This window comes from Microcaecilia unicolor, unplaced genomic scaffold (genome assembly GCF_901765095.1).
Source record: "Microcaecilia unicolor unplaced genomic scaffold, aMicUni1.1, whole genome shotgun sequence".
NCBI lineage: Eukaryota > Metazoa > Chordata > Amphibia > Gymnophiona > Siphonopidae > Microcaecilia > Microcaecilia unicolor.
In genome coordinates, this window is record NW_021962991.1 from 59,089 (window position 1) to 73,431 (window position 14,343).

Below are 14,343 nucleotides of genomic sequence, written 5' to 3' on the forward strand. Positions count from 1 at the left end.
CCATCCGTTTGTAAATTGTTAATTTACTATAATTTTCCACTTGAACTTGTTTGTGCTTTTCATGCCTCGCCTCCAGAGTCTCTAATCACGGCTGGGCACTACTCACACAAATGCAATCCCCTCGACCAGTACCTTGAAAGAACCAGACAACTGGTAGCACTATTTTAGACTGCAACAAAGACAAAAAGAGACCAAGGAAGCGCTTCCTGGGGTTAACACAGGTTTATTTAATTATCTAGAGATTAGGATAAAAAAATAAGAAAATATTCAAGTATAGTCTAGTATAGAAAAGAGGAGAGAAAACATGAAAGGACAATGGAAATGATCAGGTCAGGCTCTCCATCCCCTGGCATGGGGCAGAGTGCACTAGACACTGACCAACTTCTTATCTGGCAAAGACATAATATATAGAACTTTCTTTCCCTTACAGTACAAAAGAGCAAGAGAGAGGGGAGGGCTTCCCTCACCTCCTCAATTAGTATCCCACAGTCAGTCAGGATCTCCCGTCAATAAAGAAATACATAGCATCTGTTTTGAGGAAAACATTTGGTCTGTTTGTCCATCTTTACAGCTTTTCTCACACAAGGATATATTTCTCAGAACCTATCTTACTTCCAAGGGACATGGGAAAAGAATTCTGTCACCTGAATTTCCCTGAGACCGGTCACACTTAATGAGTGAGATTGGGGGCAATTCAGATTTACAATTCACCTGGCTTGGCAAGAGGGGGGAGGTAAAGTGTAATTGCTATTCCAGCAAGCTCTGTTTCTCATGATTTGGAAGGAGAGAAGCCTTCATTCCTCTCTGTCCAATATGAGAAAATTAATTCTGTATATTAAATATTAGGAGGCCTTCCACCTCCTACAACAATCCTACAACAAACTATTTCTTAGTATCTTGACCAAATAATTGTGGACAAATTATATAACAAATTTGTCCTTATTTTATTTGAATGATATAAAGTATTATGTCATATATTTTATTATATTTCTGATATTTCAATGCATTTATGTTTGTTGATATAAATGTTAAAACTTATAAATAAAGAATTTAAAAAAAAACAAATATAGACCTTTGCAGTTCTACATGACCTTATGGAATTGCAATAACGGTACTTATGCACGGAAGTGGCAGTTATCGCAGCACCTACACACGCAGGGCATGCGTCACTGCAGAAGCCTAATTACAGCATTATTCTGTGCTAGTAAATGGGCCACTCTTGGCATCTCTGCTGCTAATCTTGGATCTACCATCGAGAACTTCTAGTTCTGCTCATCTATCTCATGTATACATCAGGGCAAATGGACGATGTAACTTACTTGCATATCCTTCCTTCACTTAATCGCAAACAAGCATCACTGTGTCCTTTTCTCAAAGAAAGGCATAATCAGGTGCAGGATACTGGAATCTGCACAAGGTTTGGTACCTTGACAGTTCCAAAGATCGCATACATGAGAATATAAGGTGAGCTGTCAGCTGAAATCCTGGCCAGAGAGGGAGGGATACTCACACTATATATGTGACTCTGAGTACAGAGTTCTCTACCTACACTCCTTTGCGCATTGTAGCCATGAAGATCGCAGTTGCCTTCCTGGTGGTGGCTCTGAGCTGCTGCTATCATGGTATGTAGCCATTAAATTATTACAGAAATCTCCATATTTACTAAACTCTGAAGATTCACAGCTCCTTCACTCCTCTGAAGATCAAGTCAGAACCTTCTCAGCTTCACATTTTATTCCGTGTATTAAAGTCAGCACAGAGATAGATAACCTTTCCAAATCTAAATTACATCCACAATTTACCACAACACGTGTAAAAGTGTGTTACACGTTATCAAGCTGATTCTGGAAGTCTATTATATAAATAGTGGTGTCTATCCAGCTCATTTTCAAAAGTGATCGCCGGCCATCTTCCGACACAAATCGGGAGATGGCCGGTGATCTCCTGAACCCGGTCAAATCGATATAATCGAAAGCCGATTTTGGCCAGCACCAAATGCTTTCCGTCACGGAGCCTGCGAAACATCAAGGGCGCATGTCGGTAGGGTAGTGAAGGCAGGAAGGGGGCGGGACAGGGGCCTGCTCACGAGATGGCCGGCTTCGCCCGATAATGGAAAAAAAAAAGCCAGGCTTGACGAGCATTTCGCCGGCTTTACTTGGTCCCTTTTTTCTCACGACCAAGCTTCAAAAAGGAGCCCCAACTGACCAGATGACCACCGGAAGGAATCGGGAATCACCTCCCCTTACTCCCCCAGTGGTCACCAACCCCCTCCTACCCAAAACAAAAATTAAAACACATTTTTTTCTGGCCTCTATGCCAGCCTAAAATACCCAGCTCCCTGATAGCAGTGCACTTCAGACAGGTGGACCCAGGCCCATCCCCCCTACCTGTTAGACTGATGGTGATAAATGGGAGCCCTCCAAAACCCACTGCACCCACATGTAAGTGCCCCCCTTCACCCCTTAGGGCTATGGTAATGGTGTATAGTTGTGGGGAGTGGGTGTTGGGGGGGGGGATTTGAGGGGCTAAACAATGAAGGGAAGGGACCTATGCACCTGGGAGCTATTTTTATTTTTAAGTTTTTAGAAGTGCCCCCCAGGGTGCCCGGTTGGTGTCCTGGCATGTGAGGAGGGCCAGTGCAGTACAAATGCTGGCTCCTCCCACGACCAAATGCCTTGGATTTGGCTGGGTTTGAGATCGCCGGCATTACTTTCCATTATGGCCGAAAACTGATGCCAGCCATCTCAAACCCGGCGATCTCTGACATTTGGCCGGTCCCAACCGTATTAGTGAAAAAAAAGATGGCAGGCCATCTTTTTTGAAAATATGGTTGGCTCCGCCCACTTACAGCGCCGGCCCACTTACGGCTGTTCGCTTATGCCCCTCCACGTTACCTTTACAAAATAGGCTTAAAATATGCACCTTTTGGGCTTTTTCCATAGATCCCTGTTACAAGACCAGACCCCAAGAGGGTAACAGTATAACAGGGCACTGGGTGCATCTTTTATATCTGTCTTATAAAGATAACATATATAGCTACATGCATACAAAAAATTACCCTAAAAGAAAGGAGAGACACATTTATACCTGCTCCAAAGGACATGCAACTGGGTGCAGGTATTTGCAAGTAAGAAAATGTACATTTTATCAAACGTAGTGTAAAAAAAAAAGTAGTAACCATCTAAACACAGAGGTAATCCAAAAACCACTTAAGCCCCTTATAATTAAACACAATATCAACTTTCATCTGCAAACAAAAAATATTATCATAAACTTTAAAGCAAATAAACTGAATGTTAAAGGGATCTTATTTCAGAACTAGAGGCCAAATGAAACCTGAATTCTCAGTTTTGACTAAATCCAAACCAGCAGCCAAATTTTCCTGATTGGTTTCAGCTGAAAATGAAAACGGCACCTCTACTGCCTGCAGAGACTGGGTCCGAACAGGCCGGCCACCCGCCCCTCCTAGCCCTCCCCCGCTGGAAGAAAGCGAGTGCTGCTGAGCCACACCCTCCCCCACCACTCGAAGACCCTGCCCTGGTGGTCTAGTGGTCTCTTCGGGGCAAGAACTATAACAGTCACTGCTGCCCATGCTGGTTCCTCCATAAAAATGGCTGCCCAGAGTTCCTGCCTGAGACTGTCACCAGGACAGTTAAAGGTAGGCCTGCGGTGGGCCTTTCAGTGGTTGGGGTGGGGTGGGGCTGGATCAATGGGTCCCGCTCGCCTGTGGGAGGACAGGGTGTTGGGACCTGGTCTCTGCAGGGTGGTAGTGGCAGAGGCAACCCACTTGCATTTTCGACCTAAACTCCAGCTTGGATTTCAGGCCAGTTTCGGTGCCAAAAGCAAAACTGAAATTCAGTCAACCTCTATTCAAGTGTCAAAAGCGTTGTTTCATATTTTACCCCCTTAAATCAGTTATTCTTGAAAAAAAATCAACAAAAAGAAAGTATAATACAAATAAAGTCTTTCCAATGTAAATCATGCACTTCTCTGAGCTCAGTCAGCTGATCCCGATTCTAGCATTTCAGTATAAAAATGCTTTTGTCAAGGGACAAGTCCGGCTTCCTGCAGAATTATTCTACTACTTCTACTATTTAGCATTTATATAGCGCTACAAAGCGTACGCTGCGCTGCACAAACTCATTCAACAGCACTGAATATCAGCGATCCTCAGATAACTCCCGGCTCTAACCGGACAGTGCCACGTAGTCTCTGGTGATATTCCAGCAACACTCTCCAGTTCAGTGCCTCTGAACATCAGCGCTAGACCCAGTCTGCGTGATTTTACTAGGTCGGAGCCTTCCTCATGTTGGATATCGACCCCTATGTCTTTTAAACTGGCTTTCAGTATATGTTCTGAATATGTTTGGTTCGTGTGTCCAAATCATTTATTTCTTTTCTGTAAGCCACTTGGAAGGTAGACAGGCGGCATATAAATGTTTTTTTTAAAGTATTTAAATATTAATCTATTAATTGACGGTTTATTTTACCTCTTTATCATCTAGTTACCAATGCACAACCTGTCCGTGGAGAGGATAGAGCTGGTTGAAGATGTAAGTGAATAGGGGAGCAGAGGAGGAGTTTAATGGTTGGAGCAGTGGTCTGGGAACCAGAAAGTCCAGGTTCAAATCCTATGGCAGCTCCTAGTCCAGACACCTGGGATGTACCCAAGCTGTTCCTAACCTGGGAGGGAGGAAATCAGGGAATACCTGCCCCAAGGACAGAGAAGGTGATTCTAAATCCTTCCTTTGGAAATAAGCTTTGCTGAAGTGCAGAAGCTGTAAAAATAGTTTTGCTCCTCCCGATATTCAGCAGCTGAATTAGACCCAGATCTTCAATGTCGGGCTATGTCCACTCACCAAAGAATGTAAGGGCTTTTTCTCCAGCAATACATATATCTTTCATAAACCCAATTATTCTAAACTACTTGTGCATCTTTGGACAATGAATTCCAAATGTATTCTTAATACATTTAAAAGAATATTTTCTAGTCAATAAACAACTAAGTTTTGGAATTAATTGTCCAAAGTTACATATTTAATAACTTCATGCTGTGTTCCTTAGTCTTTGTATTTTTTGAAAAGACTAAACTGAAATTAAATTGTATACATTCCACTCCAGTCATGGATTCATAGATCTCTATTATATCTCCTCTCAACTTTCTTTTAATCAAACTGACCAGCCCTATCCTTTTTAGTCTTTCCTCATATGAGAATTGTCTCATTCTCTTTATCATTTTCATCATCCTTCTCTATCCTTTTTCTGAGATGTGACCAGACTTGTACGAAACACTCAATATGGACACACCATGAAGTGACAGAGGCAATATCCTCCTAATTTTATATATGGTGCTAAAAATTGCATGTGGACAATTGGGTAAACGCAATTTAACTGGTTAACAAGCGAATCAGTGCCAGTAATTGGGCACTAAATCAATTACTGGCGCTAATCGACTGTACTTTGTAATTACATGTGCTATTTGTTATGCACCATTCTATAAAGATGTGCACATAAGTTTCTTAGTGCGGAATCGAAAAAGTGGGCATCGTGATGGGAGGAATATGGGCAGACCACACGGAATTACTGAATTTGATGGATCCGCACTTAATTTAGACGTGAGGATTTACACCAGCTCTGAGGCCAGAGATGATGAAGAGCCTTTTTGGCTTCTCAAGGATTAATCTGGCCAACTGGAAGGTGTCAGCCTGGGAGAAATTTGGCTGCCTTCTGGTCGATGCCATTTTGCTTACTGCTCCAGACAAATGGCAGCATCACGCGTTATGCGCCAATGTTGGCGCTGACGTCAGTGCTGAGTTTGGCGTGGAAACATTCGTGCAGCATATTGCACAGAAATTCTGCACCTATCAATCTGCATATATATTTTTGGGGCGTGGAAATCGACACTAAGTGCTGCTCCACATATAGCGCTCAACTGGAGTGACGTCTATGGAACAGCAGTTAGCGTGCAATTTTTTCAGCAACGGTTCTTGGTATCATATATAGAATTTGGTCCTATGATTTTTCTCCATTTTATTCTCCCTTCTTTCCTAATAATTCTTATCATTGTGTGGGTTGTAGTTCCTGCCACACACTGAGCAGAGGATTTCAATTGTCCACAATGATGTTTTAATCCTTTTCCAGGGTAGCAACTCCGAATGTGGAACCTAGCAAAGTGCAGCTATAGCACTTGTCCACATTAAATATCATCTGTTCCCAATTGCAAGTTCCTTTTGCAATTTCTCACCACCTGCTTATGATTAAATAATTTACAGAAACTGTGTATCATCTGCAGATTTTATCACCACACATGCCTATTTGCAGATCATAGTAACATAGTAACATAGTAGATGACGGCAGAAAAAGACCTGCACGGTCCATCCAGTCTGCCCAAGATAAACTCATGTGTATACCTTACCTTGATTTGTACCTGTCTTTCTCAGGGCACAGACCGTATAAGTCTGCCCAGCAGTTTTTCCTGCCTCCCAACCACCTGTCCCGCTTCCATCACCGGCTCTGGCACAGACCGTACAAAAGTCTGCCCTCCCCTATCCTCGCCTCCCAACCACCAACCCCTCTTCCCCCCACCTGCTCTGCAACCCAATTGTAGCTAAGCTTCTGAGGATCCATTCCTTCTGCACAGGATTCCTTTATGCACATCCCATGCATGTTTGAATTCCGTTACTGTTTTCATCACCACCACCTCCCGCGGGAGGGCATTCCAAGCATCCACCACCCTCTCCGTGAAAAAATACTTCCTGACATCTTTTCTGAGTCTGCCCCCCTTCAATCTCATTTCATGTCCTCTCGTTCTACCGCCTTCCCATCTCCGGAAAAGATTTGTTTGCGGATTAATACCTTTCAAATATTTGAACGTCTGTATCATATCACCCCTGTTCCTCCTTTCCTCCAGGGTATACATGTTCAGGTCAGCAAGTCTCTCTTCATACGTTTTGGAACGCAAATCCCATACCATCCTCGTAGCTTTTCTTTGTACCGCTTCCATTTTTTTGACATCCTTCGCAAGGTACGGCCTCCAAAACTGAACACAGTACTCCAGGTGGGGCCTCACCAACGTCTTATACAGGGGCATTAAAACCTCCCTTCTTCTGCTGGTCACACCTCTCCCTATACAGCCTAGCAATCTTCTAGCTATGGCCACCGCCTTGTCACACTGTTTCGTCGCCTTCAGGTCCTCGGATACTATCACCCCAAAGATCCCTCTCCCCGTCCGTGCCAATCAGACTCTCCCCGCCTAACACATACGTCTCCCTTGGATTTCTACTCCCTAAGTGCATCACTTTGCATTTCTTCGCATTGAATTTTAATTGCCAAACGTTAGACCATTCTTCTAGCTTCTTCAGATCTTTTTTCATGTTTTCCACTCCCTCCGGGGTGTCCACTCTGTTGCAAATCTTGTGCATCCGCAAAAAGGCAAACTTTACCTCGTACCCTTCGGCAATGTCACTCACAAATATATTGAACAGAATCGGCCCCAGCACCGATCCCTGAGGCACTCCACTACTCACCTTTCCCTCCTCCGAGCAAACTCCATTCACCACCACCCTCTGGCGTCTGCCCGTCAACCAGTTCCTAATCCAGTTCACCACTTCGGGTCCTATCTTCAGCCCATCTAGTTTATTCAAGAGCCTCCTGTGGGGAACCGTGTCGAAAGCTTTCCTGAAATCTAAATAGATTACGTCCATAGCACGTCCTTGATTTAATTCTCCCGTCACCCAGTCAAAGAATTCAATGAGATTCGTTTGGCACGATTTCCCTTTGGTGAAACCATGTTGTCTCGGATCTTGCAACTTATTTGCTTCCAGGAAATTCACTATCCTTTCCTTCAGCATCGCTTCCATTACTTTACCAATAACCGAAGTGAGGCTTACCGGCCTGTAGTTTCCAGCCTCTTCCCTATCACCACTTTTGTGAAGAGGGACCACCTCCGCCGTTCTCCATCATTTAGAAATATGTTAACAAATGGGGAGAGCATGTAGAACATGGATCATGGGTATCAGGAAATATGACCCCCTAGCAATTGTAGTATGAGAATACTGCTAGGGGGTCAAAGCAAGAAAAATACCACCGAGGTGGAGGAACAGAAGAACCACTAGATGCTTCAGAAAGGATAAAGAAAGAGAAGTGGCATTGACAATAAACCTTCCAAACAAATGCAAACAGTTCACCAGAAGTATTATTGTAAAATTATCACTAAGACGCGACAAGGAACCGTGTTTCGGTGTTACTGCCTACTTCTGGAGTCTGCAAGGAATACACACTCGTTTACATCACATTTTTACAGTTACATAGAAAATTCTATATTGTAACTGTAAAAATATATTCATGTAACGTGTGTGTATTGTTTGCAGACTCCTGAGGTAGGCGATAATGCCAAATCACGGTTCCTGTCATGTTCCCAGGCTTTGAATAACCAGGTGTGAACTCTGGAACAATGTGAGCCCTTGGCCTACTGTCGTCGAGTGACAGCAGGAGGCAAAACCCCCCAAGCAAGACTGGGCAGGATTCAGGAAATTATAGACCGGTGAGTCTGACGTCGGTGCCGGGCAAGATGGTGGAGGCTATTATTAAGAATAAAATTGCAGAGCATATACAAAAACATGGACTGATGAGACAAAGTCAGCACGGATTTAGTGAAGGGAAGTCTTGCCTCACCAATCTAATGCATTTTTTTGAGAGGGTAAGCAAACATGTGGACAATGGGGAGCCGGTTGATATTGTATATCTGGATTTTCAGAAGGCGTTTGACAAAGTGCCGCACGAAAGACTCCTGAAGAAATTGCAGAGTCATGGAATCGGAGGTAGGGTACTATTATGGATTAAGAACTGGTTGAAAGATAGGAAGCAGAGAGTAGGATTGCGTGGCCAGTATTCTCAGTGGAGGAGGGTAGTTAGTGGGGTCCCGCAGGGGTCTGTGCTGGGTCCGTTGCTTTTTAATGTATTTATAAATGACCTAGAGATGGGAATAACTAGTGAGGTAATTAAATTCGCCGATGACACAAAATTATTCAGGGTCGTCAAGTCGCAGGAGGAATGTGAACGATTACAGGAGGACCTTGCGAGACTGGGAGAATGGGAGTGCAAGTGGCAGATGAAGTTCAATGTTGACAAGTGCAAAGTGATGCATGTGGGTAAGAGGAACCCGAATTATAGCTACGTCTTGCAAGGTTCCACGTTAGGAGTTACGGATCAAGAAAGGGATCTGGGTGTCGTCGTCGATGATACGCTGAAACCTTCTGCTCAGTGTGCTGCTGCGGCTAGGAAAGCGAATAGAATGTTGGGTGTTATTAGGAAGGGTATGGAGTCCAGGTGTGCGGATGTTATAATGCCGTTGTATCGCTCCATGGTGCGACCGCACCTGGAGTATTGTGTTCAGTACTGGTCTCCGTATCTCAAAAAGATATAGTAGAATTGGAAAAGGTACAGCGAAGGGCGACGAAAATGATAGTGGGGATGGGACGACTTTCCTATGAAGAGAGGCTGAGAAGGCTAGGGCTTTTCAGCTTGGAGAAGAGACGGCTGAGGGGAGATATGATAGAAGTGTATAAAATAATGAGTGGAATGGATCGGGTGGATGTGAAGCGACTGTTCACGCTATCCAAAAATACTAGGACTAGAGGGCATGAGTTGAAGCTACAGTGTGGTAAATTTAAAACGAATCGGAGAAAATTTTTCTTCACCCAACGTGTAATTAGACTCTGGAATTTGTTGCCGGAGAACGTGGTACGGGCGGTTAGCTTGACGGAGTTTAAAAAGGGGTTAGATAGATTCCTAAAGGACAAGTCCATAGACCGCTATTAAATGGACTTGGAAAAATTCCACATTTTTAGGTATAACTTGTCTGGAATGTTTTTACGTTTAGGGAGCGTGCCAGGTGCCCTTGACCTGGATTGGCCACTGTCGGTGACAGGATGCTGGGCTAGATGGACCTTTGGTCTTTCCCAGTATGGCACTACTTATGTACTTATGTACTTATGACTGTACTGGACCCGGATACTGGAACAAGCGTAGCTTGACTGGACTGGAACCGGATACTGGAACAAGCTTAGTGTGACTGGAACAGGATTCAGGATTCTCAAGCAGGATTCAGGATTTCCAAACAAGCTTGGCAGAAACAGAATTCAGGATACTCAGGCAGGATGGGAACTGAAGCTAGAGACAGACAGGGCAGATACAAACAGGAGGGGAGTGGTGCTAAAGACTACCAGGGTAAAGACAGACAAGCAGGGACAGAACCAAAGCTGAAGGCTTGCAAGGCAGAGCCAAGCAGGAAGAGGACTGGAGGTAAAGACTACTAGGGTAAAGACAGACAAGCAACAGGACTATGTAGGGTTACCATACGTCCGGATTTACCCGGACATGTCCTCTTTTCGAGGATGGCATGAGAGGAGAGAAAATCAAGGCAGCGGCTGTGAACGGCACGCTCAAGTATTTTGGAGAGGAAGGGTAGGAGGGAGATGGGGCGGTAGTTGGAGGGACAGGTAGGGTCAAGTGATGTTTTTTTGAGGAGAGGTGTGACTACGGCGTGCTTGAAGGTGTCAGGGACAGTTGCAGTGGAGAGAGAGAGGTTGCGGATATGACAGATGGAGGGGGTGACAGTATGAGAGATTATGTTAAGTTAGTTGGTGGGGATGGGGTCAGAAGAGCCGGTAGTGCATTTCGAGGAGGAAAGAAGGTGAGCGGTTTCCTCCTCGGTGATGTCAGGAAAGGAGGAGAAAGAGGCCTGGGTTGGTTGGTTGAGGGAGAGGGTTGAAGGGTGAAGAGGAGGAGATGGCTTGGTAGTGAACTCAAGTTTGATCTTTTGCACCTTGTCTCGGAAGTAATCGGCCAGTGATTGAGGAGAGAGCGAGGGGGGGTGGGAGCAGAGGGCACTTTGAGGAGGTACGGACTGGGACACGTTGGGGCAGGTAGCTGGAACAGGCAGGGACAGGCTGGACGAGCTGGATCATGCGGGCTGGAACAAGCTGGAGCAGATGACTGGAACAGGCAGGGATAGGCTGGATCCGACGGACTGGGACATGCTGGAGCAGGTAGCTGGAACAGGCATGGAGAGGCTAGATCAGGTGGACTGGAACAAGCTGGAGCAGGCGGGCTGGCACAGCTGAAGCAGAAGGACTGGAGCAAACAGGGAGAAGCTGAACAGGCGGGTTGGAATAAGCTGGATCAGGCGAGCTGGAAGAAGCTGGAGCAGATAGCTGGCACAGACAGGGAGGAGCTGGATCAGGCGGACTGGAACAGGCTGGTGCGGATGGACTGGGACGAGCTGGACGAGCTGGATCAGGCGGGCTGGAACAAGCTGGAGCAGATGACTGGAACAAGCGGGGAGAAGCTGGATCCGACGGACTGGAACAGGCTGGTGCGGATGGACTGGGACGAGCTGGATCAGGCGGGCTGGAACAAGCTGGAGCAGATGGCTGGAACAAGCAGGGAGAACTGGATCTGACGGACTGCGGCAGGCTGGAGCAGGTAGCTGGAATAAGCAGGGAGCGGCTGGACGAGCTGGATCAGGCGGGCTGGAACAAGCTGGAGCAGATGACTGGAACAAGCGGGGAGAAGCTGGATCCGACGGACTGGGACAAGCTGGAGCAGGTAGCTGGAACAAGCGGGGAGAAGCTGGATCCGACGGACTGGGACAAGCTGGAGCAGGTAGCTGGAACAAGCGGGGAGAAGCTGGATCCGACGGACTGGGACAAGCTGGAGCAGGTAGTTGGAACAAGCAGGGAGAGGCTGGATTAGGCGGACTGGAGCAGTAGGAAGAAGCTGGGTCAGGCGGGCTGGATGGGCTGGATGGAATAGCAGGGAGAAACTGGGTCAGGTGGCCAGGAATACTCACCTTCCCAATCTTCTTTAAAAATGTATTTCCCTTCTCAGACGGGCCCAGGCGCAGCAGCCAACCTCACAAGCTGCTTCCAGCTACCCTGAAGCTTTCCCTCTCTGCCGCGATCCACCCCCCTCTGATGCAATTTCCTGTGCGGATCGTGGCAGAGAGGAAAAGCTTTGGTGCCGCCGGAGGCAGCTTGTGAGGATGGCTGCTGCGCCTGGGACTCCTCTGAGAAGGAAAATAAATTTTTAAGACCGCAAGGTGAAGGAAAGGGACGGAGACGGATTGTGGTGGGAAGGGGGGTAAGAAATGCCCAGACCACATAATAGCAATGCAGGTGGGGAGATTAGTGTAACCCGGTGGGTTATATTTATTTTTTTTATTTTTACCTGGGCTCCCAGAGATTTTTGGTGGTCAGTGCTGTGACTCCAGAAGCAGTTCTGGACTTCCTGCATGGAGCTGCGCTGTCTGCGGCTTGCCCCAATGCTCTGAGTGTTGGAGAAAAGTCTGTAAATGTATTTAAATGTGTGTTTTTAAACATATAAAAAATACACTGTATGTATATTTTGATGGCACCAATGATTGTGCGATATTTTGATCTGATTGTATAGAAATGTTATGGGTTTTTGTCTAAAAATATAACTTTTCTATTATTTCCTATGGAAAGTTATTTTCCAAAATGGAGATTGTGAAAAAATGTTAATTAGTGTCCATGAGGCAAACACCCTGTGTTCTGACACCTTATTGGCCAGCAGAGGTCAGCTGGTGACTCAGAGACCCGGTGTCCAGTGTTGCCAGGTGGGCGGTTTTCCGCGACCCGCCGCGGAAAATTTTTGCCCGCGGCGGGTTGCGGTTTTTGGGCTTCTTTTTTTTCTTTTGGGCGGTTTTCAGGTGGTTTTTTCGGCCGCGGGGAGGCGGGGCCGGTGACGGGGGAGGCGGGGCCGATGATAGCGGGGTCGGGGTTGATGATGGCGTGGGCGGGGTTGATGACGCGGGGTGGGGGTGTCAGGGGCGGGGTTTGAGTTTGGGCGGGTTTTGGGCTGGATTTAGGCTGGTTTGGGTGGGAAAAACATTTTCCACCTGGCAACCTTGCCAGTGTCCCTTGGCAACAGCTTGCCAGGAAGTGGAGGAGGGGCTGAAGACACTGAAGTGGAAAGATGTGTTTGGGAGAGCTCTGAGTGCATGACAGGATTTCTAGAAAAAAAGTGTGTGAAAGTCAGTTTTTCTGTGAGCTTTAAATTCCTGAATACAGGCGAAGAGAGTTGAAGGTGAAAAGTGTTGGATTTGAGCAGAGAAAGAAAGTTCTAAAACTGATGGTTTTTTTGTGTACTGTTGAAAGGGAATTTCTCTGCCAGTGTTTAGTGCTGAAACTCTGGATGCAGGTGAAGTGTGCTGAAAGTGAAAGGGGTTGGATTTGAACAAGAGAAAGAAAGAACTAAACTTTTTTTGTTGGAATGTTTAAAATGCTCCAGCAGACCAGCACTGTTATGGAACTGAGAACTCAGGTGCCCATGGATGCTGGGGTAAGGTGTGTTTGAATTTCGGGAGTTTGTAACTGTGGGAGGATGGGCAGGGAAACTTGTTACAAGTTTCCTGATTGTCTGTCTGAGACCCCAGGGAGAGCTGGGAGCTTGAGGGGCATGTAAGGCAATTGTAAACCCCCTAGTCGTGGAGCAGGTAAATTTGAATAATTGAAAAAATAAATATATGAGTGTCACAGTTTTAAATAGGGTTCCCAAATAAACTCCACACAACCAAGGGATTTAGCAAGAAAAAAAATATTAAAGGTTTTATTAAAGGGTAAAGTAAATAGAAACACTGGGATATGTTTCTTAAATGTTGGTACCAATTTTTACAGGTTGATGGTATTAAATGAAATTAGTACAAGATGTTAAATGCTTTGTGATAAGTTACAAAGGAAATAAAGACAATAGCATGCTCAAAATTACAATCACAATTACCAAGACCCCAACTCCTCATCTACTATAACCCAGAACATCCCACACATGTACACAGCACTAATTAGTGTACTCAGATCTGAGATATATATATATAGCACTCAATTTTGTTACCAGTATATCAAAGTCTTCACTAGCATCGCTGCTTTCTTGCGTTGGGTACCTTGGTCTTCTCCACATTCACGTCTCCTCGGTTGGTGAGGTCAGCTCACTGGTTCAGGGACTCCACGATACCTACTACTCTGACTCAAAAAAACTCAAAAAAGGAAAACCTTAACTTTCTGTGGAACTGGTGCACTAACTAGATTCAAATAAAAGATAAGCAGGGGAAATTCTTATCTACCCCACCCAAAACATGCCCCCTTTTTCTTCTGCTATACACCCACCTTCTAACCCCACTTATGGACTGCTAGACTAAGTCTCCTAAAGGCAGGCACTCACAGGACTCGAGGCTTAGGCTGGGCAGCTTTTCCCCAAGGCAGGCTTTTGTCTGGATCCCCGGAGGCAGACATAAACAAAAAAACACAGTGTTCAATTTTAGTCTGG